Below are 26,221 nucleotides of genomic sequence, written 5' to 3'. Positions count from 1 at the left end.
AAACCTTAATAACACCTTGTCCTGACATTTTCCATTTTTATACTTTAAGATCCACTTCATTCCTTTAAATGGCTACATAGTGTTCGTTCAACCATTCCACTCTTGGACATGAGGCAGCTTCTTTTTTGTTTTCTATAAAGCACGTGGAACACACTTTTTACTTGTGATTGGGAACTTTTATGAGCATCCTGCAATTTGTGGATAGTTTCCTAGAAGTAGAATCACATTTCAAATACTGATAGACGTGCCACATTGATCAGTGATAGACTATAGGAAGAACAGATGATACAAATATGTCTTATTTTGACAACCTCTTGGATTTCAGACTGTCAGGACAGCATATCCTGCTTGAATCAACTGAATGCTATAGGAGGGGTTCTCTAGGTGGACAGAATCTCAGAGGTTAAGACCCTTCTTCTTGATGTTGGCCTTTGCAAGAGTTAAGTCGAGCAAGCATGGGGTTTTCTGGAAGTTAGAAGTAATTGTGACTGATTTCTGCCACTTGAAAGATGTAGACTTTCAAGGATCCCACCTTTACATGGACTCAGATTCAACTTTCTTCCCATACCCACGGAGCCTATAGGCTTGGTGTTCTGTCGCCACTTGGACATTAAAACAGGAACCTTAGATTCTTCAGAAAGTTCCCTCTAGGGCAGCAGCACTGTCAACTCACCCTTAGCTCTGGTTCTCACTTCTTTCTCCTTGTTTGGTTCCTGGGGCATTCCTTTTTTATCTTTGGAGTTTCGTCAGCCATTGTGTCATATTTTATCCAACATTCCCAGATGTTCTCCAGATCATCCTGACCTCAGCATTGTCAGAAATAGAAGATTCTCTTTGTTATTTTGAAATGTCGCCTTTACCCTGTGCTAAATTCCTATTTTGTCCTGAACCTTTTATGGAATATTCTATTCTAGAATGCACATTTTTACAGTTTCTGATACACATGGCCAGCTTGCTTTCAGAAAGGCCAATTACCTTCCTATCAGTAATTGTTTGCAAACTCTGGGAATTATTTTCTAAAACGATCTTTGCCAAACTGATTGACAGAGGGAAAAATATGGTGTTAAAGTATCGCTGTCATTTCTGTTCTTTTATTATTTGAGTGAGGATGGTCCCTTTTCACACACTTATTAGTTCTTGGAGTTTTGTGAATGATCTGTTTAAGCACCTCACCTGTCTGTCAAGGGGGCCCATCCTGTCCTTTGGGGAGGCCCAGGCCTAGGAAGCAACTGCAGAACAATGAAACAGCTGCTCTGAGATCACCCACCCGGCTGGCTCTGTCTCAACCTGGCTGGCTCAGACTCAGGTTTACAGATCAAAGACCAACCAGCAGCACAGGATTTGGGAGGATGGTCCTGCAAATAGCGCAGCTGACGCAGGATCTTCAGGGCCCAGGGGGTGTGAAGGGGACAGTGGCTTCTGTATCAGGTCATCCCCTTGGATATGCCCTCATTCGGTAGCTGACAATTGAATCTAGATCAGAAGGAAAACGGACAAAACAAACAAGTGTTGGTGATCCTCCCCTCTTCTGGAACTCATATTTTCTCTCAGTAGAAAGCTAAGCAGGGGGACAAATGAGGGGACCCAACTCTACTTAGGAAGCCTTATGGCTACCAGGTAAACTCCATGGGTAGTCAGGGTATAATAAATTGTAGAAATACTAACCAAATAAAACAAAAATACACCAACCAGCCATAGTTAAGACTTTCTTTGAAAAATCAAACAACTACTTTCATTGATTTTTTTTTCTTAAGCCTAAAACTACTGTGTCTGCCCGAGCAAAAGTATTTTTTTTAATTGTGGTCAAAAACACTGAACATTAAATTTACCATCTTCATCACTTTTAAGTGTACAGTTCAGTAGAGTTAAGTATATTCACATTGTTGTGTGAACTTTTTCATCTTGCAAAAGTGAAACACTGTATTCACTAAACCCTAACTCTCCCTCTCTCTTTTTTCCAGCCCTTGGCAAATAACTTTCTACAAATAACCTCCGACCTTTCTACTTTCTGATAGTATTTTTTAAATGGTTCCACCACCCAGAGATAACTGCTGTCAACCATGTTGCCCACAATTAACATTCTGAAATACATATTTTATTCTAGGTGTATATCCATAGGCTTTATATATCAGAATTTTGTGTTCTGTTGAGTCTCATTTTACATGATTTCCTGAGCATTTTCCCAAAAGTATAAAAATGTTTGTCAACTTGCTTTTTGGTGATCACCTAAAACCCTTCATTTTCATACACGTGGTTCCCACATCTTTCCTTTCTCTACCCAGGCAGAGCGGCATAAGAGCTCCTGCTCACTTGGCATCTACCCTAGACCAAGCCTTGTTGGACACAGTCTCCCTGACTCCTCATATGAATCCCGGGAGTAGGGCCTGTTTCACTCTCACCTGACAGATGAAAATGAGGTCACACAGTGGTGAGTGGTGAGTGGTGAGTGGGCATTCCAGTCTTACTATCTGGCTCCAGGTTCCACCACACAAGTCTGCCCCTCCTGAGAGAACAAAGGGAGTTGAGAAGTAGAGTCCTTTCTTCCCTAAATAGAAAAAAAATAAAAGTGGAGGTGGGGCAGTGGGGGGTGGGGGGAGAAGGAAAATCTGGAGAGGGGACCAGCTGGAGGTGACCTTCAGAAAGCGATGAATTAACTATGTGGGCTAGGTAGGTACTAGTCACCTGCCTTTTATTGCTTGTTTTCTTATTAGTTACTTTGTATCTTTCCACCTGGACCATTATCAGTGATCACTCATCTGTTGGGTACAGAGGAAAGCATATATTGTGATAAACCTAGTTGTCTTGCCAATGGGTTTCAGCCCCAGGCAAGTTCGCTATGGACTCAGTGTGACCAAAGAAATCAACAGCAAAACGTTCTTGGGGTGAAAGGGTTATACCCAACTTTATTTCCAGGTGACAGGTCAGTCACTAGAATCCCATTCACTCAGAGCGAGTCTGCAGGCAGCAAGCCGGTCTCTGCCTCTGAGCCCATCTGTCCTCACAGCCGTCCCACACAGCCATCCTCTGGGCCTCTGTCCTCGGCGCTGCCACCACTCCAGCCTCTGCTCTGCTCTCCTGCAGCCTTGCAGTCATGCCACTGTGTGACACCCAGAGCACTGGAAGGAGCTCTTTATATAGAGTCAACAGCCACGTATTGCCCACAGGTGGGCAGTGAGCTAGTCAACCAGGGCCAGGTGAGAATCCTGGCCACAGGAACTCTCATTTTATCCACACTAGTGGACTGTAAACTTGCCAAGTAGTATGAGGTGCGGAGCATTCCTTGTGCTTCTCCATGTCCTCCTTTAATTCTGGCAGGGCATTTGATACAAGCCATGCCCAATACTTGCTTGCCCATTGGCAATGAAGAGTACATAGACCAGAGGGGAAAAAGTGGTAGAAGGGTGGTTAATGAGGGAAAACCCTCACAATTATAGCAGGGGTAGTGAGGAATTTAGGAGGGACTTGGTAGCTAGGTTGGACATCGATCATTTAAAAATTCCAGCTTACAGTTATAGGGAGAGCTTGGTGGTTTGTTCCCACATTCATTAGCTCATGTAATTTTTTTACCATAAATAAAAACCCAAAAAACCCATAACCTGTGATCTAGACAGAGAGAAGGCTGTAGGAACAGAGAAGTGAATCTGGTTGAGCTTTTCAAATTTTAAACTTGAAAGTTTAGAATAGGTTTACGGAAAAGTTGCAAAGACAGTACAGAGAGTCCCTACATCCTTTACCACATCGCCCTCTATTTCTAACATCTTATGCTAGATGGTACATTCGTGGTCACGACCAGGAAAGAAACATCAGTCCATTAATATTAACTAAACTCCACATTTTAATTAGATTTCATTAGTTTGTCTGTGAATACCTTTTGCCGTTCAAGGACCCCATCCAGGATACCATTTTACCTCCTATCTCCTGAATCTAATCTGATCTGAGAGCGTCATCTGGTCTGTGGCCGTTTCTCAGGCTCTCCTTATTTTTCATGACCTTGGCAGGTTTGAGTAGAACATTCCTCAATTTGGGTTTGGTTGATGTTTTTTCTCCTGGTTAGAAGGGAAGACTAGTTGAGCTTTTAATGTTACAGCCCTTCCCTTCACATCAGGGCTCTAAAGGTTAAAAAGGAAATAAAATGTTCATCTGTTTGCTGATTGAAGTGTCTGCTGGCCACTTCTTTCGTGGAGTATAGCAAATAACACCATCCTGTTTGTTTTGTGCTTTGCATAACATTTAAACCATTCCCCATTAACTCAGTCATTTTTTTTTTAAGTCAGAACTTGGTGTCCCTGCATTTGTGGATGGCTAGAACCTTAATGCCACTTCAAATCTTAGCATTTATGAAGAAAGAGTGTCATGTGTATTTACAGAGAGAAGCCATCAAGCAAATAAGCCTAGATTCTTGGGAAATAACTTGTGTTCTAGCCTTTCTTCTGTTCAGAATAATTTACAGTCTAAACCATGTTCTAATCCCTCAGCCTATCTCTAGACCATGATTGCTCCTTATTTTTATAATAATACATTAGCTGGTTGTGTTTTTGTAATTGAGATATACTTCACATACCATATGATTTATCCTTTGCGAGCATGCAATTGACTGGTTTTTAGTATTTCACTAGGTTGTGCAATCATCACCATTATCTAATTCTAGAACACTGTCATCACTCCCAAAAGAAACTCTCTACTTATTAGCAGTCACTTCCCACTAGACACACACACCCCACCTTGCCCCTTGCAACTGCTAATCCACTTTTTATCTCTATAGATTTGCCTATTCTGGACATTTCCTGCAAGTGGAATTGTACAACATGTGGCCTTTTGTGTCTGACTGCTTTCACTTAGCATAATATCCTCAAGTTTCATCCACATTGTAGCATGTATCAGCACTTCATTCTTTGTATAGCTGAATAATATTTCATTGTACGGATTAGCACATTTTGTTTATCTACTCCTCAGCTGATGCACCAATACTGAGGTTGTTCCTTAGATGATTGTGTTTTGATAGCTGCTCAATATTTACTAATTGCCTCAGCTCCTGAAGTCATTCCTTATCTTCTTATTTCTTAATCCCCACCCAAGTCTTACCTCCAGCTGCCAAGCAAAATATAGCTAAACAGTGGCTATAGCTGAAAACAAACACATAAAAACACCAAAAGACCACCTCTACCATATTCATGCAGTAATTAATTCACATATACTTACTCTGAAAATACCATGTGTTAAGTACTGTTCTAAGTTTAATGGAATAGGGCTCAAGAAGATAAAGACTCCATTCTCAAGGAACTAGAGTCTAGTGACAGAGATCAATATGAAGCAAACAATCATGCAGTTTTTAGAATTATTTAAATTGCTACTAGGATGAGAGCCACAGAGGAGAAATGCAGAGAGAAGAGCTTCAGTGAAGAGAGAAGTTGAAGGAACTTTCCCTGAAGGAGTTCATTTAAGTGGAGTTGAGAAGATAAGGATTTGGCTAGGGAAAGGAGGGAGAGAGATTCTAAGCTGTGAAAATAGCATTGAAAAGCCTCAAAGGGCTAGGGGTTGAGAGAATGTGGACAGGCCTTCTGAGTAAGAAAGGAGTAGCAGACAATGAGGCGAGGGAGGCACGGAGGGGCTCACTATGCCCATGGGTAAGGTGTTGATAGCCGTGGCAGCATCTTCTGGCCAAAGGAAAAGGCTTTGTCTTCCAACACACAAGGGCATTTAGAAATCCTTCCAGCTGCTCAAAATTAGGCAATTTTTCTTCTAGTCCTCTGAAGAACAATTCCTGCCTGTGGGTAAAAATATTCTAGATACTTTGTAATCCACTGGTATGCAGTCTATCTTCCCTTTGCCTCTTCAGATCCATCCTTGCCCTTACCCACCCTTCTCTGTGCCCTAAGAGGCTGACCTGCATGGATCCTGTCAGTGGAACCCTTGGCCATTGTAGGTCACTGGCAGGAGATTTGAAGGTAATACATAAGGCTGGGTAATTAATCCTCCAGCTCCCCTTTGGTTAGGTTGCATCTTCTGAAGACCATGGCTGTTACTAGGAGACCATCTCCACAAAGCTACCCTCTCTGGGTTCTTGTCATCATTTCTTCCCTTTACCCCTTCAGGCAGCTCCCCACCTTGGTTTCTCTGATCCCTATTCACACCTCTGATGGCAGACTTTAGTTCCCCCAAATGGCTGCAACATTACTCCCATTTCACACGCTGCTTGGCAATGTGGCTGTACCATTTCTCCACTGAGAGGTGGAGTTTATTTCTCCACTCTCTTGAATTTGGGCATATCCTGTGACTGTTTTGACCAATGGATAATGGGGAAATGCACTGTGCTAGTTCTGGATATAGTCCTTAATTGATCTACTAGCTTCTGCTTCCTGCTCTTGGGACTCTGAGCCTCCCTGTAAAAATCCAGTTACTCTGCTGAAGAGAGAGGACAACTAGGTAAACACCAAGGTGCCAGGCAGGTAAGTGAAGAAGCCATTTTGGATGGTCCATCTGAGCCATCACATTACACCAGACCAAGATAACTGTGACTATGTGAGAAATCCCAAGCAAGGTCCACCCAGCTATTTCCGGTCAACTCCCAGAACCATAAGAGATCCAAAACAAATCATTATTCCCAGTCAACTCTCAGAACACCTTTGCATATGGTTCTTTTATTAAACTCTCTTCAAATATCCTAGTTTGCACGCACTATCTGTTTCCTGCTGGGATCCCATAGGCCACCACCAAAGCATCTGACAACAAAAATCCCACTCTTACGTCTAAACTGGACCACAGAATCCTATGAGTAATAGGGATTGGCGTGATCTGGGAGAGTCATCAGCAGGAAGTCATCCTGCACACATGAGCCTCTATCTATCCAATTTTAAACACAGGACCTCAGTCATCCTCTTCAGGACTTTTCACAAGCTTTCAAGAACAAATGTAGCAAATTTGCAGCAACATGGATGGAGCTAGAGGTTATTATGCTCAGTGAAATAAGCCAAGCGGACAAAGACAAATACCAAATGATTTCACTCATCTGTGTGGAGTATAAGAACAAAAGAAAAACTGAAGGAACAAAACAGCAGCAGAAACACAGAACCCAAGAATGGACTAACAGTTACCAAAGGGAAAGAGACTGGGGAGAATGGGAGGGTAGGGAGGGATAAGGGCAGGGAAGAAGAAAGGGGGCATTACAATTAGCATGTATAATGTGGGGGTGGGGGAAAGGGGAGGGCTGTGCAACACAGAGAAGACAAGTAGTGATTCTACAACATCTTACTATACTGATGGACAGTGACTGTAATGGAGTTTGTGGGGGGGACTTGGGGTAGGGGAGAGCCTAGTAAACATAATGTTCTTCATATAAAAAAAGAACAAATGTAGCAGAACAGGCCTTTCTGCTGCACAATGAATTATTCATCTTCTCATGAAAGTGTTTTGTTCTTTTGCAGGCCAAAAAAAAAAAATGAGTTTGTATGGTTTCCTCAAAGACCAACTCTTGCATTCTATTCTTTGTCCTTTCTGGAAAGATTTCATAGGTGAAGGTGCCAAAATGGAGTTCAGTATCTCTTGTAAACGTCTAACTAGTTCTGTAATTAAGGGAAGGATATATAGCTATACATGTAATATATACATATACAAAGAGACAGAGATTCTCTTCCTACCAAGTCTGATCTCTGAGCAGCCAACTAAAGGGATAGTTTAAATAATGAGATGAATTACATAAACTTTCTCTTGCTGACCTTTAATGAGACCCCAGGGCTTAAGCCACCCAGCCCTTAGCATTTCCTCAGCCCTGCATTTCCCCTCGCAGTGAGAGCTCCAGCCACAAAGACAGGACTTTGCAGGAGGAAGGAGCATCTCCTGGTAGCATGGCACAAACTAAGCACCCCCTACCCTGTGCCATCGTGGGGGACACAGGGTCTTCCTTCCAGACAAGGCAGGTGCTGAGCCTGGCTCCTGTACTGCAGGAAGTCCTGGGCAGAGCTCCATGGGCCTGCAGTTCCGAAGAATTCTGTCAGCCAAGAAGCACAGAATTTTCCAAAGGTTAAAGATTTGCTGCTGCCAGGCTCTACTGAGGCCCCAAGGCCACTCCTTCACTACTCTGCCTGGAAACTAGTGCCAGAGGTGATGCAACTCTGCAAACTTTATCCCAATGCATTGCTGGGATCCACCGAAGGGAGCACGCCATCAGCAGGGGCCAAGCCACAATGAATTACCCAAGTCTGGGAACATCACGTTCCCGCAAGACACTGGACAAAACAAAGAGGAGGCGCAGTGGGGTCTCCGAGGTCTGAGAAGAGGGCCGTGGGCACACATCTCTCCCAGTGGGAGGGCTGGGAGCGAGACAACAAGAGAGAACGAGACCAGACAGCAGGATGCAGCTTTGAACCAAGTCGAACCTGGAGAGTGGAACACTGTGACTGTGGGTCACTTAGAGGTTTTCCATAACAAGAGGCCTGCAATCAAGTTTCATTAAACAACTAATTCAACAAGTACTTATGAGCCAGGCTCTCTTCTAAGTGCTGGGGATACAGCAGTGAAGTGAAGATACAGAAGTGAAGGAAAACAAACCAAGCTCCTGCTTCCGTGGAACTGACATTCCATGGGGGAAGAGTAGCAATGGACAAAGAACAAAAAAACTAGCAGGCATCAACGTCGTCAATTGAATATACAACAGGGTAGGGATTAGACGTGGCTGCTATTTGGCGCATGCTCATTAGAAGGACCACCTCCCTGCCCCGCCCACCGCCCCGCACCCGCCAGGCAGTGGCATTTAATGGGCGGTGAGAGTGAGAGGAGGGCGTGTCCTGCAGGTGACTGGGAGAACGAGCAACCCAGACAGAGGGGACAGCAAAGTGCACAGCCTTGAGGGGGAACTGCCCTCCGTGTCTTGAGGGCACAGCCAGGCCGGCGGGCTGCAGTGGGCAAAGCAGACGGGGGACAGGAGATGACGGGAGTAAGAAGGTGCTTTCGTCTCGCTACCCAAAGGACGCAGTAGGACTGGTTTAACAAGGGAAATGTTTGCTTTAACGCCCCTGTCTGGGTCTGTAGTCCCAACTGGTCATCTGTGAAGGCCTTCGGACATGAAGGGGTGGGGCATCGTGTGTGCATCATCACTGACCCCACTCGAAACTGAAATAAACCCAGAAAAGGCATGTGCTGCTAGCGGTGGACCTAGGGAGGTCACTGTAGTACGCAGTGGCTGGCCACAGACCAGAGGGACAAACAGAGATGCCAGTGGGAATTAAGGGGCTGTCCTTTGGGTTGAGTCTGAACAGAACTGGGGCTCTGCTGGGGAGGCCTCTGCAGCTGCCCCCAGCAAGCAGTTCCACCCCACAGGGATTTTACATACACCTGCTCCATCTCCCCCAAGAGCCTTCAAATCCAGCTGTTCCCTTGGCCCTTATCTGCGAGTCCTGTGAAAGAGATGGTTTGTGGCAACAGTGATCTCAATAGTTAAGGCTGTAGGACACTAATGAGGAATTCGAAAGCTGTTAACTTACTGTCCTTTACATGTCTCACTTTTGCTGTAGAAGTTCTTTCTAGAACAGCTGACAGCTGGATTACGAGACCTCTCTTAAGCAAGTGTAACTTGTTAAAGGCAGTCACAGACTGCATGAAAGGACACCATCTCCTGCCAATCGGACCACATCCCACCCAAGAGCTGGGGCTGGGCTTCTCCCACCCAAGCTAAGCCACCCTCTCTCTCTCTCTTCCTGCCCCCTCCCTGCCCCAGGTCCTGGGCCCACCTTTTATCCAGGGCTTAGTGAGGGCCCCTGGTTGTTGAAGGGCTGGTTGTCCACACAAGACATTTCAGTGGACCTCCAAGTTCAGTCTCCAGGTGGGAAGTCTTCTGCAGAAGGGTAAGGGAAAGGCAAAGAGGGCCAGAGATCCCAGCTCCTCTCCCCGGCCCGCCGGCTCCTCACCCACCTCCTCAGGGCAGAGAGGTGCTCTCTCCCTCTAGTCTCTCTTTTCAATCAATTGCATAAACTGCGCCCCTTTATTTGACTTGCCAAAAGACTTCATCCTTTCTCTCATAAAGCAAAGAGAACCAAAAGCTCTGGCTTTAGAGAGCTATTATCTCTAAAATGGACTCCAAGAATTCCTTTTGGAAGTCGGAAGCTAAGCACAGATTCTGCGTCTGCAGTCCCAGTCCTAACCTTCTCTGTGAAATGAGTACCTCTGAGTGAATGGCAGAGGAGAATCATAGATGAAGGAAAAAGAAAGCACCTCAGGGCCCCTCTGAGATAATATTTGATGATCCATTAAGCAAGATTTGCTTATTATTGTGATTCTACTGGCCACTTCCTGAGAGTACCGCAAAAACAACCGCTTTCTGTGATGTTCCCCTTTAAGGGGAGTCCAGTGGATTGGAAGACAATTTTCTTTGAAAGTTACACATACACTTGCCGTACAACCCTAAAAAGATATTCTACTCTTAGGAAAAGGAAAAACTTCATACAAACGTTCATAAGAACACCTCTATGTGAATGTTTATAGCAGCTTTATTTCTAATTGCCAAAAACTGAGAACAGCCAAGATGTCCTTCAATCAGTGAATGAGTAAACAAATTGTGCTACATTCACATGATGGAATACTACTCAGCAACAAAAAAGGAATGAACTACCAATACACACATCAACATAGATAAATCTCCAAGGCACTAGACCAAGTGAAAGAAACCAGATTAAAAAGGCTACACACAGTGTGAATTTATTTATAGGATATTCTGGAAAAGTCAGAATTATGGGGATAGAAAAACAGATCAGTGGTTTCCTAGGGGTTGGGAGTGAGGGAAGGGATGGCTACATGTGGGAATTTTGGAGGACAAAGGAATTGCTCTGTATCTTCATTTTGGTGCTGGTTATATGACTATGCGTTTGACAAAGACTGCAGAACTGTACACCAAAAAGATTGAATGCCTCTTTGTGATTTTACCTTAAATTTTTTTAAAATGAAGAATAACAGGTCACCCACAAAAAACCCAACACCAAACCAAAAACACCTGTGCTGAGAAGGTGTGCTAAGTCTCAGGCCCACACCCAGTCCTCCAAAGTGATTTTGCAGAGAGTGGTGGGATGATACCACCTGGAGAATGGTCCACTGCTCCTCTCAGGAAGCGGAGGTGTCCTTTGTGAACAGAATATACCCAATATCAGGAGGATACCAGCTTGGGGTGGTTTCTCCATTAAGAGTCTCCTGATTGGGGTATGTTTGCAAGCAGCATGGAATAGAACTGAGTTGGAGGGTACAAAATCCTTATCGAGGGTAAGTAGGGAACCCCAGCAGGATTGCCTGCCCTTGAAGCCTGTTTTCCTTGTTCCATAGCCAGACAGATCTCAGACTCCACACTCCTCCTCCCAACCTTTGAATGGCTTACCATTGTACTTGGAAGAAAATCTAAACTTCAGAAGGCCCCACGTAACCTGGCCCCCAACAACTACTTGCATATCATGTCCTCCCTCACTCCCCACTCTCCAAACTGGGCCATACAGGCCTTCAGGATCCTTGGGCAAGCCCAGCTCATTCCTGCTGGAAGATCATTGCCCCAGCTAGATTTGGATCAGTGCCACCGTTTCCTAACCGTGTAAATCAGGCAAATTGCTTAATCCTTGTGTCTTAGTTTCCTCATTGGTAAAGATGGGAATGATAATAGTACCAACACCAATGGTTGGGGTGAGATTTGGTAAATTAACACACATTAAGCACTTAAAACGACTCTGGGCACATTGTATGTTCAATAAACATTAGCTCTTATTATTTCTAGTTCTGGAAGCTCTTTCATACACTTTTGGTTTTGAAATCCAGACCTGTTTGCATGCATGAGTATGCCTTGTGGGGTAAAATATCTTTTTACCTGTAAAAGAAACTATGCCCAACTATAATTGGCAACCACAATGTAAGTAGTCACAGGGAAGGCAGTATAGCATGGAGAGGGCAAGTAATGATTCTATAGCATCTTACTGCGCTGATGGACAGGGTCCGCAGTGGAGGGTATGAGTACTTGATAATATGTGTGAATGTTGAAACCACAATGTTGTTCATGTGAAACCTTCCTAAGATTGTATATCAATGATACTTTAATAAAAATAAGTAAATAAATAATAAAAAATAAAAATAGATCATAAATGAAAAAAAAATGAAACAATGCCTAAACAAGTCAATTTTTTCTTGGAGTAGCCTCAGCTATACTAATAACATTTTTTGTTAAACTTTTTATTTGGGGATAATATTAGATGTACCAAAAAATCATAAAGATAGTGCAGAGACTTTCCATATACCCTTCACCCAGCTTCTGCTAATGTTAATAACTTACATAACCATAGAACAATTATCAAAATGAAGAAATTAACATTGGTTTAACACTTAGCTGTTCTACAGATTTCATTCTGATTTCACCAATCTTTACACTAATGTCTATTTCTGTTTCAGAATCCCATCCAGGATTCCACATTGCATTTAGCACTAATAGTGTTTTAAATTATGATTTTATTAAATAAATTGTGGCCTTTGATTTCCAAAATATATGTGAATGTAAAAGGACACATTTAAATACCAAATTTAAGTTACAAACCTCCCCAAGCTCTCTACCTGTTCTATCTTATTTTTTCCATATTACTGATTTCCATATCACATGATTAACATGCTTCCATATTACATCAAATCTGAGGCCAGTTTTGAAATCTGTATCATCATTTTATGTACAAAAGAAAAAAATGCCAGCAATTACAATTGCAAAATGCTATCCATTGTAAGATGCACCCCGATTTTTGAAATATTTACACATGGAAAAAAATATATTTATAAAATTCATGGTATGCATTTCACATGTTCTATTTATTGTCTGTTTGCCTCATTAGAATGCTGATTCCATGAGGGCAGGATTTTGTCTGTTTTTTTCCCCACCTGATGCTAAAAAATTTGTTGAATGAGCAAATGAATAATAAATAATAACAGCTAATATGTATTGAGCACCTGTGTCAGGCACCATTCAAAGCTCTTTACTTAATTAACTCTTCTGATTATGTTGACTATTTTATCTGAATGGGTTTTTCATAAATTAGCAACAACACAGACAGTAACACTTTTCAATACCTAGCCTTATCAGAACATAAAGTTAAGCAAAAAAAAGTTTGGGGGAAGGATATTTAAGTATTTTCTCTAACAATGAACAAGAATTTTTTTTTGCATTTTTAAGCTTATTTTTTTTATTAAGGTATGATTGATATACACTCTTATGAAGGTTTCACATGAAAAACAATGTGGTTACTACATTTACCCACATCATCAAGTCCCCACCCATACCCCATGCAGTCACTGTCCATCAGTGTCGTAAGATGCCATAGACCCACTATGTGCCTTCTCTGTGCTACACTGTTCTCCCTGTGATCCCCCACACCATGTGTACTAATCATAATACCCCTCAATCTCCTTCTCCCTCCCTCCTCACCCACCCTCCCACAGCCCTCCCACACCCCTCCTCTTTGGTAACCAATAGTTCATTCTTGGAGTCTCCGAGTCTGCTGCTATTTTGTTCCTTCAGTTTTGCTTCATTGTTATACTCCACAAACGAGGGAAATCATTTGGCATTTGTCTTTTTTCACCTGGCTTACTTCACTGAGCATAATGTCCTCCAGCTCCATCCATGTTGTTGCAAATGGTAGGATCTGTTTGTTTCTTATGGCTGAATAGTATTCCATTGTGTCTATGTACCACATCTTCTTTATCCATTCATCTACAGATGAACACTTCGGTTGCTTCCATATCTTGGCTATTGTAAAAAGTGCTGCGATAAACATAGGGGTGCATATGTCTTTTTGAATCTAAGAAGTTGTATTCTTTCAGTAAATTCCAAGGAGTGGGATTCCCAGGTCAAATGGTATTTCTATTTTTAGTTTTTTGAGAAACCTCCATACTGCTTACTGCTTTCCACAATGGTTGAACTAGCTTACATTCCCACCAGCAGAGTAGGAGGGTTTCCCTTTCTCCACATCCGCACCAGCATTTGTTGTTCTTAGTCTTTTCGATGCAGGCCATCCATACTGGTGTGAGGTGATATCTCATTGTGGTTTTGATTTGCATTTCCCTGATGATTAGTGATGTGGAGCATCTTTTCATGTGTCTGTTGGCCATCTGATTTTCTTCTTTGGAGAACCGTCTCTTCGTATCCTCTGCCCATTTGTTAATTGGGTTATTTGGTTTTTGGGTGTTGAGGCATGTAAGTGAACCAAGAATTTTAACATAATAATTTTATTCATCAACAAGTATTGATTGAGCACCTCCATATTCTGGGCACTTCTGCAAGTTCTAAATACTTTACAAATGTTAAGTCATTTAATTCCCACAACAGCAATGCAGGGTAGAAACTATGTAAGCCCTGTTTCACGGATGAGGAAACCCAGGCACAGAAAGGTTAAGGAACTTGCCAAAGGTCACACAGCTGCCAAATGGCAGAATCAAAACTTAAGCCAAGGTAGCCTACTCTAGTATCCACATGTTTACCCACCTGGGCTACACTGCCTCATAGCCACTAAAACATCCTGTCCTGTGTTGATGGTACTTAAGGGGTAAAGAAGTCAATAAAGTGATAAAAATCATTAACTTTTATGACCAAGGTTACAACCCTGATCCCTGGTTAATTAGGTCATTCTGTTTTCTGGCCAGTGATTATCAAATGGTAAAAGGAAGGCAGAGCCAGCCTACCCTGGTTGCCTTTGGTTTTACTGACACTTGTTGGTGCCCTTGATGTGACAGCACTGCACTGGGCCCAGAGGATGGATAGATAAGACAGGCTGGGGGTTTGTAGGAGATTCAGAGGCACAGAGAGGACATCTTCAGCCTTGAGCTGACATTTGAAATGAATTGCCAAGTGGAGTGGCTCAGGAAGGATGGACTGACTGCCCTGCAAACCTCCTGCCCTCCAGACCTGAGGCTGGGTGGATTCATTCCCCTCTCTTTACAAAACGGTTTTTGGTTCCCTGGAACAAGAGATCAGCTCTTGCTCGCTATCTCTGCCAGAGCAAATATTGAGAAATGTCAGGCCCGTTGACTTCAGAGTTGTGCGTTATTGCGTGTGCCACAGCATGCATCTGTTCTCCTGCCCCCAGTCCCCAAAATGGGAATCAGGTGGCTGAAGCAGAGCTAAATGCTGGTAAACGAGGGTGGGGAATAACTAGGGCCTGCCAAGGGATGCAGGCAGTGAGGAAAGAACCAAAGAAGAGTGACCAGGGATTAATCCTGCAAAGTTTCCAGCATAGAAGGGCATGGGGCATGCAGAGATGGTGATGGATGTTGCCTGACGTCAGATTAATAATCAGTAACTACAAGGCACAGGAATGCCAGCTGTTCTGGGATCTCCCAGGAACCCCAGTCTTTCTTTCAAAACTGAATTTAAAAAAATAGTAGTTAAAAGTACACACACGGACATGCACCAGTGTTTCCTTAAAGAGATTTTTTTTTATTAATCAAGCTATCAAGGTGACCAGTGAATCTGCTTACAAAACTTGCTGATTTTACTGCTCTACTTATTCTTTAACTACTTATAGATCCCACTTATATATCAGTGAGTCTTATCATGAAAATTATTAACTGTAATCTTTATGCATCTTGTAAATATTTGATCGATGTGTTCCTGGCTTGTGCTTTTGCCGAAGTGTGGACTTTGGGCTTTAAAGTATATGTATCTCTGCTTCTTTTCATGTTTGTGTATTTTTAGGACAGGACTGTATTTGTTGAACTCATTTTATACATTATTAGATAATTCCATGCACAAGGGAGTACTTAATTTAATCCAGAGATGGGTGTTTATCTCCAAGAGGGAACTAATCTTTTGTGTCTGGCTTCTTGCACTTAGCACAATGTTTTCAAGGTTCATCTATATTGCAGCATGCACCAGTAATTCATTCCTTTATACTGCCAAACAATATTCCATGGAATGGATATATCACATTTTATTTATTCATTCATCAGCTTATGGATAAATAAAGCTGGTTGTTTCCATTTTTTGAATGGTGCTGTTATGAATAATGCTGCTATGCACATGCTTGTAAAAGTTTTATGTGGACACAAGTTTTTATTTATTTAGGAATGGAATTAATGGGTCTTATGTAACTATATGTTTAACCTTTTGAGAAACTACTGAACTGTTTTTCAAAGTGGCTGAATCATTTTACATTCCCTCCAGTGTTGTAAGAGCATTCCAAAATTTCTCCACATCCTCGTCAACACTTACTGTCTTTTTTTTATTATAGCCAGCATAGTAGGTGTGAAGTGATACCCCACTGTGATTTTTGATTTGCATTTTCCTAATGGCTAAAGATTCTGAGAAAATTTTGAAGTGTTTATTGACTATTTCCTTACACCTATGTGAAAGTAAACTTTCTAAATGCCTTTGTCTCTGGTCTTTTTTCTATACTTGTACTATCTTCAGTTAAACTTATCATCTCCTTGTTGTAATTACTTATCAAGAAGATAAAGAGTAATGGCAATATACCCACACACATCTCAGTTTCTTAAAACTCATAAAACAAACATGATTTTCAGGTATCAAATAAATCAGACCAAATATACACCCTAACTAAGAAAAATGACAATTTAGGCAAGCCCATATATTTTGGCTTTTTAGTATTGACAATTGCTAAATGGGACCACAACTTGGGTCTGATGTAGGCAGGGTAAAAGAAAATTTCGGCACAGTAGTAGAGCCGATTTCCAACTGTCCTTCTCCATGTTTCTCTTGAGTCATGTCTATCATTTTCCCCACTCTTTAAAAAAAATAATAATTTTTTTCATGCTTCTGCTTTCCCTCCTGTGTAAAATATGGGTGGGTTCAGGTGTACAGTCAATACAAGAGAAAATAAAAATGATAGCTAACACTTACATAGAACTTACTATATGTCAGACCTGTTTCTAGGTGTTTCACATGTATTAACTCACTTAACTTTTTTAAAATTAAGGTATCGTTGATATACGATCTTATGAAGGTTTCACATGAGCAACACTGTGGCTTCAACATTCACCCATATTATCAAGTACCCTCCCCTCCACCCCATTGCAGTCACTGTCCATCAGCCTATTAAGATGCTATAGAGTCACTACTTGTCTTTTATATGCTCTACTGCCTTTCTGGTGATCTACTTATATAGTGAGTGCTAATTATAATGCCCCTTAATCCCCTTCTCCTTCCCTCCCTCCCCACCCTCCCCCACCCCTGCCCTTTGGTAACCTCTAGTCCCTTCTTGGGTTCTGTGATTCTGCTGCTGTTCTGTTCCTTGAGTTTTTACTTTGTTCTTATACTCCCTAAATGAGTGAAATCATTTGGTACTTGTTTTTCTCCACCTGGCTTATTTCACTGAGCATAATACCCTCCAGCTTCATCCATGTTGTTGCAAATGGTAGGATTTGTTTTCTTCTTACAACTGAATAATATGCGATTGTGTATATGTACCTCATCTTCTTTATCCATTCATCTACTGATGGACACTAAGGTTGCTTCCATTTCTTGGCTATTGTAAATAGTGCTGCAATAGACATAGGGGTGCATATGTCTTTTTGAATCAGGGATCTTGTTTTCTTTGAGCAAATTCCTAGGAGTGGAATTCCTGGGTCAAATGATATTTCTATTATTAATTTTTTGAAGAACCTCCATATTGCTTTCCACAAAGGTTGAACTAATTTACATTCCCACCAGCAGTGTAGGAGGGTTCCCCTTTATCCGCATTCTCGCTAGCATTTGTTGTTTCCTATCTTTTGGATGGTAGTGATCCTTACTGGTGTGAGGTGATATCTCATTGTGGTTTTAATTTGCATTTCCCTGATGATTAACAATGTGGAGCATCTTTTCATGTGCCTGTTGATTATCTGAATTTCTTCTTTGGAGAAGCATCTGTTCAGATCCTCTGCCCATTTTTAAACCAGTTTATTTGTTTTTTGGGTATTGAGGCATGTGAGCTCTTTATTTATTTTGGATATTATCCCCTTATCAGATAAGATTTTCACGAATATATTCTCCCATACTATAGGATGCCTTTTTGTTCTGCTGATGCTGTCTTTTGCTGTACAGATGCTTTTTAGTTTGAAGTAGTCCCATTTGTTCATTTTTGCTTTTGTTTCCCTTACCTGTTAACTCACTTAATTTTTATACCCACCCTATGGGGTCAGTTCCATCATTATACTCATTTTCAGTGGAGGAAAATTTTTCACTTCACCGAAAGAAAGAAACTTACAAAGATTGAATGTCTTGCTCAAGTTTACACATCTGTCAGGTAGTGGATCTGGGATTCAAACCCAGGTAGTCTAGCTCCCAGATCTATCTTAACCCATTAATATATGACCAGAAAGAACCCCTGCAAGAATCTGTCAATCATCTTGATCATGAGTGGTTTTGACCTGGATTCTTAGTGATTGCTACAGTGACTTTCAAACTTCTCAAAAGCCACAGTGAAACCATAGACTGGTGAAGGAAAAAGCCATAAAAATTCCAAAGTATTTAAAACTTACTTTAAGCTAATGGATGAGTTGGTGTGTGTGTCATGTGCATTTTGATAACAGAGTAGCTAAGAACGGAAGCTCCCGAAAGCTTGGGGACCTCTGGTGATACTCAACCTATTTCTTCAGCTTCTTCCAAGCATCCGGAACTTACAACTGTCTCCTCCATATATGGTGTGTCAAATACATAGACATTTTTCTTCAGTGTAGCTCTATTTTCTTGCCATTTCTTTGTGCTGTTATTGCATTATATATGTTCAATTTTTACATGTAAGTCCAGCAGCACAGACTTATAATTATTGTTTTATGCAATTATGTTTCAAATCAGTTAAGTCTCTTAAATCAGAAACTGCACACTTTAGATTTCATTTGCTCTTCTTTTTCTAGTTTCCTAGGGTGGAAGCTTAGATGATCGATTTCAGATCCTTCTTTTCTAGTACACATATTCACCGATATAAATTTCCCTCTAAGCACTGCTTTCACTGCATCCACAAATTTTGATGTTGTATTTATTTTCATGTAGTTGTATTTATTTCATTTACAAATATTTTTAAATTTCTCTTGAGATTTGTTTTCTAACCCATGTGTTATTTGGAAGTGTTTTCTTTAATTTCCAAGTATTTTCACACTTTCCAACTATCTTTTGGTTATTTATATCTCATTTAATTCCACTGTGGTTTGAGAACAGACCCTGCGTCATTTTTTATTCTTTTACATTTACTAAGGTATATATTATGGCCCAAAATGCAGTCTATCTTGGTGAATGTTCTATGTGACCCTGAGAGGAGGGGTACTCGGCTGCTGTTGGATGAAGTAGTTTATACATGTCCATTATATTCCTAATTTTTTATACTTAAACATAAATATAATCTGTGTGTATATATACACATATACACACATACACATAGATATAATTTGTGAAGGTTTTTTGACTCTAGTTTGTATAGATGTATTCTGATATTATATTCTATTTACCAAGTGTTTTTATGGGATGCTTTCACATTTCATTTTAATCTGAGTATTCATGACATTAATAATTCACACTATTGACACATGTTTGGGAAACTTCACCTCTGCCCGAGTACTGCCACTTTCCAAAGTGAGGAAAGAGGAAGCTAGAATTACCAAAAGACTCCAAACCCTAAGGATATCATTGATTTTCCAAGATGCTACAGCTTCTCAAGGTCACAAAGGGAGAGTGGACTTGAATGTTTCCCGGGGCTGTGGTACAAAGTACCAATAACTGGGTGGCTTAAACAACAGAAGTTTATTTTCTCACAGTTCTGGAGGCCGGAAGTCCAAGATCAAGGTGTCCACGGGGTTGGTTCCTTCTGAGGGCTGGGAGGGAGTTTGTGCTCCATGCCTCTCTCCTAGCTTCTGCTGGTTTGCTGGCAATCTTTGGCATTCCTTGACTTATCTCTGCCTTCATCTTAACATTGTCACTCCCCTGTGTGCATGTCTGTGTCCAAATTTCCGCTTTCGATAAGGACATGAGTCAAACGGGATTAGAGGCCCACTGTATTTCAGTGACTTAACTAATTACATCTGCAGTGACCCTATTTCCAAATAAAGTCACGTTCTGTGGTACTGGGGGTTAGGACTTCAACATATGGACATTGAGGAGACATAATTCCACCCATAACAGGGAGCAAACAGAGTGTTGGTATGACAAAAAGGAAAGATATCACAGAATTTGGGTTCTTATCTTAGTCTAGCAACAAGATGTGGTCTTTAAGCAAATAGGGCCTGTTTCCTCACATGCAAAATAAGGAGCTCCTGCAGATGATATCAGTTTCTCTCCTAGTTCTGTTCTCAAAATAGTGTTGCTATGAGAAGACTTAAAACATAAAGTTTGAAGTAGATTTTGGATATTAAATGAACTCCCAACTCAAAAAACAGACCTTTTGAGAAGACCTTAGTAGGAAGAGGCCCAGCACACAAGGTCCCTGGGGACTAGTTTGCAAAAAGGGTTGCCCTCACACGTACAGTGTCACAGGACCATTGCCTTCGGGCTGTGATCATTCCCAACCTTTCTGCAGTTGCAACACCCAACATGTTATAGTTGTTTATTTGATTTTGTGACACTGCCCGTGACCCTCCACCTCCCTACTGCTTCCCTCTCCCCCAGCCCTAGCCCAGAGGATCTGTCAAACATGGACTTACTTTTAAAGATTAATTAGGTCTTGCAAATTTCATCATACCCTACAAATAATCTTATTCCTTCTGTCAAGGATGTAAATTAAAGCAGATGGCCACTGGGCTGGTGGAGAAAATACTTGGGACCACCCGAAGGATAGTTTTTGGAAATTATAAATCAAATTATTATTTATAATAGTGTAATAGCAGCTTATACTATTTCAAAGCACTTTCATAATAGCAAGTACCAAGGATTGGATGGCAGTTACTGGAAAAATACATATAAAACATGAACACTGGTTGAAATAAGGGGTGGTAGATTTATAGGTGATCTTTTTATGGATAATTCTAATTTTTTCGGTATAATTTTCTCTATTTTCAAATATTTCTACTCTGAGTACTGCTACTAATCTAAAACAATAATAATATATTGACTTTAAAAAAATAAAGAAGTTTATTCTGCTATGCAACAAAGGTTAATTGAGCACTTGCTACATTCCAGGCACTGTCATGACAGGGAAAAAACCACAGGTCCTATGGAGCTTCCAGTGGGGGCAGGGGGACATTATGAGGGACAGTTATCATTTGTCCCTTGTGTAAAAGTTTACTTTGAGCAGATTTTCTCGGGTGATGCAGAGGGAAAATTGCAACCTGCTGGGGGTAACACATGCCCCAAAGAAGAAGATGCAGAATGGAGAGGTTTGAAGGTGGTGATCAGCACGCTTGGTCTGCGTTTAAATTTTACTGGAAGTTGGATCTTGGAATCAGAGCTCCACCGTCCCTGGTCCAAGGCTGCCTACTGCACTCAACTACCTTCCCTGGGACATTGTGAAACCCGAGTTTGGAGTCACCTGCACCAGAGAACTTCTGGCCAAGGTGGGGCGGAGGACAGGACAGGGCATACTGCTGACGTCAGTGCGCAGAAAGCCGCAGGGGCCCATACCGATCGGCTGATGCAGACGCCATTTCCTGGCAGGCCAGTGTCTTTCATGTCACCTCTCAAGGCAACATGCCGGACGTTAGGTGATAAGGGGGTCTGGAGGAACCTGTTTTTGGTTATCATATATGTGTCATTACTGACGTCCTATGGCTTATAAAACTGCTAGTTTTCATTAGCCTCTGGCGACTTCTTCACTGGGCACTATCATGGAAACCAAAGAGATACTCAGAGGGCACTAGGAAGTGCACGAAGCCCCAGCGAGGCCTGGGACCAAGATGAGTAATGACACAGAACTTTGACTTGCCATGGCCATGTTCCAGACATCGGCCCCCAGAGTGGTCCTTTGAGAAAACAAAGTGGCAAGATGCCTCCAAAGACAAAATGATTAATTTTCTTGGACAGTAGAAATCCTACTCCTGAAAATTAATCCTAAAGAAGTAATATATTTCTGCATTAGCTGTAATGTTGAAGCATTAAAAACATTTAAATGCTTATAATTGGGAAAAAGCTAAATAAATTATGATAACATCAATTCATATAATAAGCACACATTATAATACTTAATATAATCACAATTATATATGCCATCATAGGAAACTGCATTAGTTTGTTAGCACTGCTATAGCAAAATAGCACAGACTGAGTGGCTTATACAACAGGAATGTGCTGTCTCACAGTTCCGGAGGCTACAAGTCTGAGGTCAAGGTGTCAGCAGGGCCGGTTCCTCCTGAGGGCTGGGAGCATAGGGGTGATCCAGGCCTCTCTCGCTGGCTTGTAGGTGTCCGTCTTCTGCCTGTATCTCTTCACATGGTCTTCCCTCTATGCATGTCCATATTTCTAAATCCAAATTTCCCCTTTTATAATGGCACCAGTCATATTGGGTTAAGGCCCATCCTAATGACCTCATTTTAATTTGATCACTCCTGTAAAGCCTTTATCTCCAAAGCGAGTGAATGACCTCTAGAGCAGATCCTCCCTCCCCACTACAGCCTAGATGACCGCAGCCCCAGCCAAACCCTGGCTGCAATCTTGTGGGACAGCCACGAACCACCCAGCCAAGCCACTCCTGAACACCTGGCCCGCTGTGTGGTGACCCAAACAATGACCTCCTGCAAAGATGTCCACATCCTACCCCGTGGAACCCGTGAATTTGCATGCAAAAGCAACTTTGGAGATGTGATTAAGTATCTTAAAATAGAAAAATTATCCTGGGTTATCCATGTGGGCCCAGTCCCTTGAGCCTGAGCGCTAACCTGCCTGGGCTCTAAACCCTCTGCCACCTTTGGGAATGGCGGATACTGTGGGAGGGATAATTATCATGCGAGTGGACAGCTTACACCAAGAGGAGTCCCCAGAGTCTGCTCTTAACTTCTCTTTCCTCTGGAGAAATTGGTGCCTATGGATGAGGTATAGAAACTGTTCTGTTATGATTTTGTAGAGTGCTAAGAAATTCAACACTTGGAAATGAGGCAAAGGATAACTGCCTGTCTTCAGTGATACATGGAGCACTGCGGAACAGATCTGTTCCTACGTCACTGATTCAGTGTGTCTTTGCTTGACTTACTCCTTGATCTTGATCTCAGGCTCCATCAAATTAGATGGTCTTTTAGATTGGTCAACTGAAAATGCTTTTTGTGAAGAAAAGATGCGGATGATTTCTGGTCTAGTAGAAAGAATCGTGTCAAAGTTTGTAGTTCATTGCCCTGTAGGTTGGGTGACCAACTGCTCCCATTTGCCTGGGGCCTGAGTGGTTTCCCAGGATAAGGAACTTTTATGTGCTAAACTGGGACTGCTCTGAGGCCAACAGGCTGTTGGTCACCCCACCTGCAAGACATTACCCAGTTTGGGAGCTGACTTGGCCATCCTTTATTTTAGCTTTCTGTCTTTTTGACCTCTGAACCAGTTTTTTTCTTTTTTATAGAAGTATAGCAACTGAACCAGTTTTCTCAGACTGCTGTTCTATCATTGATAAATGAAATAAATCTTTGACATATACTCACTTGATATTTGTATAAGAGTCATGCTTTTTAACTCACGTTCTAAATGAGTACTGGACAAGAGGAGGGGTTTCTCTGATGAGGGGCGCAGTGGGCAGGTACTGCCAAAAGAGCAGGCCCTGAGATCCGTACTGGAGAAGCTGTTTCTATTTTTGATCCCTTCATTGATCCCCTTTCTCTTGAGCCTACAGATATGCTTAAGTCTCTTCCTTCTAGAAAAATAGCCTCCCTTCCTTCTGCAATGATTGGCCCTGTCTCCTATCCTTCTTAGCCAAGAGTGCTATCTGGTTCCTTCCTAGCAGCCTTCTCATGATCTATACAAGTTCACTTTCACCATCCCAATATAACTTATTTTTTTAAATTTACTTAGCTTTGCTGTAATAAAAAATGCTTATAGCCACCAGTATCTGGTACTTGATATTCTCCAAGTATTTGTCTTGCACTGAGCATTTAATATTGAGCTCCTCAAGCTCTCTACTTGGCACTACTTTTACTGATCATACACTCCTCCTTGTTAATGGAATTATACTTCCTTAATAGCACTCAAATCCACTTCCTCTCCATCCCCAATGCCAAGGTCTTGGCTTGGGCCAGCTAATTTGACTAAGGTACTTCCCTGATTAAAAGCCGTCTTTGGTGGCTCCGCACAGTCTGTTACAAAACTTGCATGCAAGCCAATATATAAACATTTACTTATAAATTATATCTGGGTACTATTGTACTGATATATTCTTTACAACTTATATAAGATATAGAAAAAGAAAGTCCCCCAAAGATGATATTTACAAGTAAAATGAAGTTCTAATATTTTTTTCCTTACACTGCAGTGGAGATTGTGTGTACTAGCTTGGAGACCAGAGACCCACAGCGTTAAGTCCAAGTACATATGGCTGACTTTCAAGGCTCCTCATGATTGGGCCCCTGGCTAGCTCTCCTCTTTTTCCTTGATTTCTTCCCTTTCTCTTAGAGCTGGTCCGGTGGAAGACTTTGACCTTCAAGCTCTCAGACCTCCTGGTTTCTATTTGCTGCCCTCTTTGTTTGGAATGCTGTCCCCTGCCTTGCCTCCCAAAGCCCAAAGCCCCTCTGTCTTATTCATTCCTAAAAGCCATCTTCCAGCACTTCTTCCTCTGGTAAGTGGTGTTTTGGTTACTTCTGCCTCCATACCCCATCTACAACCATGCACATCTTTTTCTTTACAATATTACATATTTTCCTCTCCGCCTCATTAAGCTGTGAGATCTAAGGGACTGTCTCATTCGTTCAGGAGCCTACAGTGCCTGGTAAACACTAACAATGACAAAAATAACAGCTAACATTTTGTAGCATTAATGTATGCCAACCGCTGCGTCAAGTGTTTTTTGCACGTATTACTCTTATTTATTCCTAAGAGATGGGTAAAATTATTTCTATTTTGCAAACGAGGACACTTGGGCACAGAGAAGTTGAGTAACTTCCCAAGGTCACTTATGTAGCATGCAAAGTTCAGGATATATTGCACTGAACTGAACTGTGTGCTTTCTATCACACCTTGATGAGACAAGCATAGTTTCCAGGCTCAGGCGAACAAGGAAATGTTCAGGCTGAGGAAGGCAGGCAGGTGTGAGCGGCACCAGCCTGAGCCTGCACTGCCCCCTGCTGGCCAGCTGTGCCCTCGCTTCAGCCTTAACCAGGTAGAAGCCCCCTCCGCCACCTGGCTTGAGTCGGGGGTTTGAAGACAAGCAGGGGATATTCTAAAAGGCCGAGGCAGCAGAGTCATCCGGGAACATGTAGGGATTTCCCCTTGATCCACATACCTGAAGGACTGTCTCCCTGATAGGGATGGCTGAACGAACTGGAGTTAGAACAGAACTGGGAAAGTAAACCTTCTGCCTCCAAAATACTATAGAATAGACCTCAAACCAATAGAAGTGGGGGTTTTTTTTTACAGAAAATATTTAGGTAAGGGTTTGGATTATTCTTAAATTAGGCTCTCCTTTAGGATGGAAACTGAATGTTAACTTACATCAACAGATTGGTTCTCAAATGGGGTGCCACATGAAACTATTAAAAAATACAGATGCCAAGCTTCATTCCACGCCTGCCAAATCAAAACCAGCAGAGCATTCTCCTCAGGGCTAGGCTCAGGCTACACTTCCCCAAACCCCAGAATCTCGAAGACCATTTTGCATCCCACTTATCCAGGTGAAGCAAAAGTAACACCTTTCATTTGTGCTTCAGTAGAAAACTACGCTATTTTACAATTCTGTAAACTGTGGGAATTGATAGCAATAAAAAAAAATTATTGTCTGGAGACATGCAAATTCTACCCTGTCTGGCAGAGGTTCGATTGATTTTCCTTTCCGTTCCTACTCTGGAAGAAATCAGTTTGCCTCCTTTGTATATCCATATCTTTATTCCTGATCTCTCAGGCGCTCTGTCCAGGTTCTCTTTTGGACCTGTTGTAACATCTGCTTGTTTCCCTCAGTGATTATTGATTATCTTTAGGGTGCACTTTACACCTGAATGAGAGTTGTGATTTCACCTTTTTTGGAAAATTACCTTTACTGCATGAATGCCGAGTATTTCCCTCTCCTCTGCTCTTTGGCCATCTGCCTCTTGCACCCTTTGCTTTGCTTGCACATTTGGGGGTTTTCCCAGAAATGGGCTCCTGCCCCAGTAAGCTTCTTCCATATGCAGGTCTGTCCAAGAG

The 26,221-nt window shown here is 41.9% G+C and overlaps 1 long non-coding RNA gene across 3 annotated transcripts; it reads right to left on the bottom strand.

Annotated features, from left to right (window-relative positions):
• Positions 1-175: 175 nt before the first annotated feature.
• Positions 176-26,221, bottom strand: LOC118932976 (uncharacterized). 3 transcript variants are annotated; one of them, XR_005032986.2, is made up of 5 exons: positions 26,071-26,221; positions 22,211-22,372; positions 3,869-4,046; positions 2,400-2,503; positions 176-1,473 (listed from the first exon to the last, which is right to left on the bottom strand). It is a non-coding gene; the product is annotated as an uncharacterized LOC118932976 (long non-coding RNA). The 3 variants fall into 3 exon arrangements; XR_008993984.1 differs by lacking the exon at positions 26,071-26,221 and having other exon boundaries at positions 176-799; positions 1,328-1,473; positions 22,211-26,054; XR_008993983.1 differs by lacking the exon at positions 26,071-26,221 and having other exon boundaries at positions 22,211-26,051.

The sequence above is a fragment of the Manis pentadactyla genome, chromosome 15 (genome assembly GCF_030020395.1).
Source record: "Manis pentadactyla isolate mManPen7 chromosome 15, mManPen7.hap1, whole genome shotgun sequence".
Taxonomy (NCBI): Eukaryota; Metazoa; Chordata; class Mammalia; order Pholidota; family Manidae; genus Manis; species Manis pentadactyla.
The sequence above is the reverse complement of the archived record's forward strand: the minus strand, read 5'-3'. Positions and strand labels throughout refer to the sequence as shown.